The 5,884-nt window shown below is 45.1% G+C and overlaps 1 non-coding gene across 1 annotated transcript; it reads left to right on the top strand.

The window, feature by feature from the left end:
- The first annotated feature begins 3,840 nt into the window (after positions 1–3,840).
- On the top strand, positions 3,841–3,912 carry TRNAG-ACC (transfer RNA glycine (anticodon ACC)). Its single transcript has one exon. It is a non-coding gene; the product is annotated as a tRNA-Gly (tRNA).
- The last annotated feature ends 1,972 nt before the right edge of the window (positions 3,913–5,884 follow it).

Genomic DNA, 5,884 nt, shown 5'->3' with positions numbered 1-5,884 from the left:
TTGGGCTCCAAAATCACCGAGGATGGAGATTGCAGCCATGAAATCAGAAGACGACTGCTTCTTGGCAGGAAAGCGATGACAAACCTAGACAGCGTGTTGAAAAGCAGAGACATCACTCTGCTGACAAAGGTCCGTATAGTCAAGGCTGTGGTCTTCCCAGTGGTCAGGTACAGTTGTGAGAGCTGGACAGTAAAGAAGGCAGAATGCCAAAGAATTGATGCCTTTGAACTGTGGTGCTGGAGAAGATTCCCAAAAGTCCCTTGGACAGCAAGGAGATCAAACCAATCAATCTTAAGGGAGATAAACCCTGAATATTCACTGGAAGGACTGATGATGAAACTGAAGCTCTAGTATTTTGGTCATCTGATGTGAACAGACAACTCATTGGAAAAGTCCTTGATGCTGGGAAAGAAGGTCAGAAGAACAAGAGCGCGACAGAGGGTGAGATGGCAGGATGGGATTACCGATGCAGTGAACATGAACTTGGGCAAACTCTGGGAGATGATGGGGGACAGGGAGGCCCCATGGAGCCTCCCTGCAGTCCATGGAGTTGCAAAGAGTTGGACATGACTGGGTGACTGAACAACAATAACAACCAGATAGTTCAAAAATTTTCAGGCGGTAACAGCTGGAATTAAATTTAACAGGATAGTTTGTGTTGCTTGGTGTACCTGTAGAGAGGTCTGCAGGTTAGCTCTGCCCCACACAGAACTGGCCAGAAGTATTATAGAACTGTGAGGCAAACGTTATTTTCTTTTTTGCCATGACTGGCTAGCGTTGCAGGTAAATTCATGGACCCTGGAGTCAGGCTGCCATAGTTCAAATACTGACCCTACACTCTCTAGCTGCACAACCTTGGGCAAGTTCCTTAAACTTTTTGCGCCTCGCTTAACCCATCTGCAAACTAGAGTTATCAGTAGAATTTACTATTGTCTGAATTACTCAACGTGCACAAAAACTTTGAGTGCCTGGTGCTGAGTATGCAAGTGGTAAATCTTAGCTGTTATTATTTTCATAATTATTCCTATGTATGTACTTTAAAATTTCTTTTGTGTGTGTAATAATCACCTATGTAGTCTTAACAGTTCAGTTTATCGCCTCAGTCATGTCTGACTGTTTGCGACCCCATGGACCGCAGCACACCAGGCCTCCCTGTCTATCACCAACTCCTGGAGTTTACCCAAACTCATGTCCATTGAGTTGGTGATACCATCCAAGGTAGCACTAGTAGTCTTAACAGCACCTTCAAAAACATTCAGTAAGTCAGAAAGAATTTTAAAGATGGAGAAACCATCCTAATATTCAAATCTAATTGTGTGTGTGTGCGCTCAGTCATGTCTGACTCTTTGCAATCCCACGGACTGTAGCTGGCCAGGCTCCTCTGTTCATGGGATTTTCCAGGCAAGAATGCTGGAGTGGGTTACCATTTCCTTCTCCAGTGGATCTTCCTGACCCAGGGATCGAACCCAAGACTCCTGCATTGGCAGGCAGATTCTTTACCACTGTGCCACCTGGGAAGCCCTTGAAGGTGAAAGTCACTGTTGTTCAGTTGCTAAGTTGTGTCTCACTCTTTGTTAGAGTTCAGTCAGTTTAGTTCAGTCACTCAGTCATGTCTGACTCTTTGCAACCCCTTGAATCTCAGCACGCCAGGCCTCCCTGTCCATCATCAACTCCTGGAGTTCACCCAAACTCATGTGCATCGAGTCGGTGATGCCATCCAGCCATCTCATCCTCTGTTGTCCCCTTGTCCTCCTGCCCCCAATCCCTCCCAGCATCAGACTCTTTCCCAGTGAGTCAACTCTTCGCATGAGGTGGCCAAAGTATTGGAGTTTCAGCTTCAGCATCAGTCCTTCCAATGAACACCCAGGACTGGTCTCCTTTAGAATGGACTGGTTGGATCTCCTTGCAGTACAAGGGACTCTCAAGAGTCTTCTCCAACACCACAGTTCAAAAGCATCAATTCTTCGGTGCTCAGCTTTCTTCATAGTCCAACTCTCACATCCATACATGACCACTGGAAAAACCATAGCCTTGACCAGACAGACCTTTGTTGGCAAAGTAATATCTCTGCTTTTGAATATGCTATCTAAGTTGGTCATAACTTTCCTTCCAAGGAGGAAGCGTCTTTTAATTTCCTGACTGCAGTCGCCATCTGCAGCGACAGGAACAAGCCAGGCTTCCCTGTCTTTCACTGTCTCCCAGAGTTTGCTCAAATTCATGTCTGTTGAGTCAATGGTGCTATCTAACCATCTCACCCTCTGCCACCCTCTTTTCCTTTTACGTTCAGTCTTTCCCAGCATTAAGGTCTGTTCCAAGTTGGCTCTTTGTATCAGGTGGCCAAAGTACTGGAGCTTCAGCTTCACCATCAGTCCTTCCAATGAATATTCAGAGCTGGTTTCCTTTAGAACTGACTGGTTTGACCTCCTTGCTGTCCAAGGGACTCTGAAGTGTCTTCTCTAGCACCACAATACGAAAGCATCCGAATTGGTACTCCGCCTTCTTTCTGGTCCAGCTCTCAGATCTGTACATGACTACTTGGAAAACCGTAGTTTTGACTAGACAGATCTTTGTTGGCAAAGCGATGTCTCTGCTTTTTAACATGCTGTCTAGGTGTATCATAGCTTTCCTTCCAAGGATTTATCCCTGATAAATATATTGCAGGGGTGGGACAAGACCTACAGTAGGCATTAAGATGAGAAAGAGGCCAGTCCCTTTCCTGTTTACCATTTGTGCCATCGCAGAATACAACTCTATTTGTTTTTCAGTTGAAAGGTCAAGACAGAGCCTTCATCTATGAATGAATGGGTGGCTGTTTCCTTTTTCTGGTATTAGGCTACTCTGAGACTTCCTCTAAAGGTTTATGACCTCGCTGGAGTGAGTAACTAGTGGGGTTAAACTTCCTTTTGAAAGAGATAAACCTTCCCTGAGTCATTCAAAGGCTCCTTGTTATTCAGATTCCTTTGTGAGTGTCAGGTAAACCGGCTGGACCTGTGGCCTCCCTCCTATCATCTCATCTGCCTGTTAATCTTACTTGTTCATTTCTCTCTGCCAGTGAGAACAGGAACAGGTCAAGCTGTGTGTGCAGCGTATGCAAAATGATGTTGCTGTTTCTGTCCAAGGAGGAGTCCTGTACCTTCTGGCTTCTTGAATGAGAAGAAAAGGCCTATTAAGAAGGTTTGTGCTGGGTAATGATTATGTGCCTCTATCTCTTCCAATTCCTCCTTTAAAAAGGAAGTGACTCATATGGTAGATAAACTGGACTTGAAAGACTGTCTGGCTTATGCAAAGCCTTTATTTACATACTAGTCTCTTTCATTCACAAGGAAATAGGAACTCAAGGACTTTGGGAGTTTCTCCCTTTTCTGGTTTTGATAGGCAGTGGTCTAAGTAATCGCTGGAAGGTTTTTGGTTTTTGGTTTTTTATCCCGCCCCCCACCTTTCCTTTCTCTGTTGGAAACAGGATTTGCATGAATATAAGAGCAGAGGCTGGGCTTCCCAGGTAGCTCAGTGGGTGAAGAATCTGCCTGCACCGCAGGAGATTAAGTTCGATCCCTGGGTCAGAAAGATCCCCTGGCATAGCAACCCTCTCCAGTATTCTTGCCTAGAGACTCCCCATGGACAGAGGAGCCTGCGGCCTACAGTCCACAGGGTCGCAAAGAGCTGGACACGCATGACTGAAGCGACTGAGCACACACACAAGAGAAGAGACAAGAGAGAAACTATAAAAGTTTCTTCTATCTTATATTCCTAACTCTTCAGAGTCTCAGATCCTTCATCACTAGTAGCTCAAGTCTGTCTAGATGGGACTTCACTTACTACCTTCTTGATTTTTGTTGGACTTCCCTGGTGGCTCAGACGGTAAAGCATCTGCCTACCATGCAGGAGACCTGGGTTCGATTCCTGGTCGGGAAGATCTTCTGGAAAAAGCAATGGCACCCCACTCCAGCACTCTTGCCTGGAGAATCCCATGGACGGAGGAGCCTGGTAGGCTGTAGTCCGTGGGGTCGCAAAGAGTTGGACACGACTGAGCCACTTCACTTTGGTTCTTGCCAGGGTTGAGTAAAGCAGTTTAGAGTACGGCTTAGAAGCATGTATTTTAATGTCGGCTAGACCTGGCCTGGTTTTGAATCTGTGTAACTCAGATTGGGACTTGGACCCTTCATATTTTAACAGATCACACACCTGGTTTCAGGACTTTATTGAAGCTTAGGTTCTTGATGTCTCACTGCAGAAAGGATTCAGTGAGAAGCTAAGTAATAGGTAAGAAGTGGATTTATTGAGAGAGAAACATACTCAGCTTCTCAAGTGGCACAGTGGTAAAGAATCCACCTGCCAATGCAGGAGACACAGGAGACACAGTTTCGATCCCTGGGTCAGGAAGATCCCCTGGGGTAGGAAATGGCAACCTGCTCCAGTATTCTTGCTGGGAAAATCCCATGGACAGAAGCCAGTGGGGTTCAGTCCACGGGGTCGCAAAGGCACGCCCGAGCCGCTGAGCGCACACACGTACTTCACAGACAGAATGCGGGCCGTCTCAGAAGGTGAGAGGGGCACCAGGCTCTGGGGCTGTCAGTTTTTATAGCAGCGGGTCATTTCACAGGCTAATGAGTGGGAATATTATTTCAGCTATTTTGGAGAAGGGGCAGGGATTCCCAGGAGCTGGGCCACTGCGCACTTTTTGGCCTTTGATGGTTGGCCTCAGCGCTGGTGGGTGTGTCATTGAGATGCTGATATATTACGGTGAGCCTATAATGAGGCTCAGAGCCACTAGAAGTTGAATCTTCTGTTGTCTTGGACGTAATTGGTTCTAACCAGTTTTCATCATATCCTATGGCTACGTCATTTCTCCCAAGGTTGTGCCCTGTCCTCTTCCTTCCTGTTTCAGTTCCATATTAGCTACCATCTTGGAAAAGTCATTTAATCTCTTAGCCCATTTCCTCACCTGTAAATGGGAATCCTAACAATACCTAGATCACAGGATGACTGTGATGGTGAAATGAGAGTTTATGTAAAGCGCATGGCCTAGGATGTGGCCAGTGGTGAACTCACTCAGTGTTTGAGAGTATCATTAATAAGAATTGTACTTGCGAGCAGACTTAGTCTTTGATTTTTTTTTTTTTTTGCATTTTAAGTTTCTTTTTTAATGTCTTTTCTAAATCATTTCCTCAATTAAAACCACTATTTCTCAGTATTTATTGAATAACTGAATGAATAATGACTGAGTGATACTGGTTTATGTACCCAGTTTTAAGAGCCAACTATATTCTCAAAAGGTTGAATTTATTCCTGAGATTCTTAGATGGGCAGATCAGTGGCAGGGTGAGAAGTTTATTCTACTCAATTATGGAGTTAGAGGAGTTCCTCGAGGCCTGTTCCTTGCCCTGCCCGCTGGCATCTGAACCGGAGATGACCTCAGGCTGCTGTCATCCAGATCAACTCCCACTTAAGCCTGGTCCCCGCCAAACAGCAACATGGCAGGGCACTAAGAAAACAGTCTTTTCTTATTTTCTCCTCTCTTAAAAAAAAATCTGTCCGTACACTCATAGACAGTTATTAACTCAGTCACAGCTCATATATTAGTTCAGGGATAAATGACAAAAAAGGCGTGAACTCCTTTGAGGTTTTCTCCTAAGTTCCACATTTTATTCCTTTAATATTTCTTTTGGCCTATGAATTCTGCTTTGGTGCACATTCATTCATCTGTTTTCTCCATCGCTTCTTCCCACTCCCGGCTCAACAGTGGTGAGTAGAAACTTGAAAGCTTTCAGTTAAAGTGTTAGTGATACCGTCCTTCCATTCATGTACTCAAAGACTACTTGGAAGCATTTTCCCTGGGACAGGCACTGTCTTCAATGTTTGGTATATGCTGATTTTTTTAATAAAA

Source organism: Budorcas taxicolor, chromosome 5 (genome assembly GCF_023091745.1).
Source record: "Budorcas taxicolor isolate Tak-1 chromosome 5, Takin1.1, whole genome shotgun sequence".
NCBI lineage: Eukaryota > Metazoa > Chordata > Mammalia > Artiodactyla > Bovidae > Budorcas > Budorcas taxicolor.
Note: the sequence above shows the minus strand (reverse complement) of the source record. Positions and strands in the feature narration are given on the sequence as shown.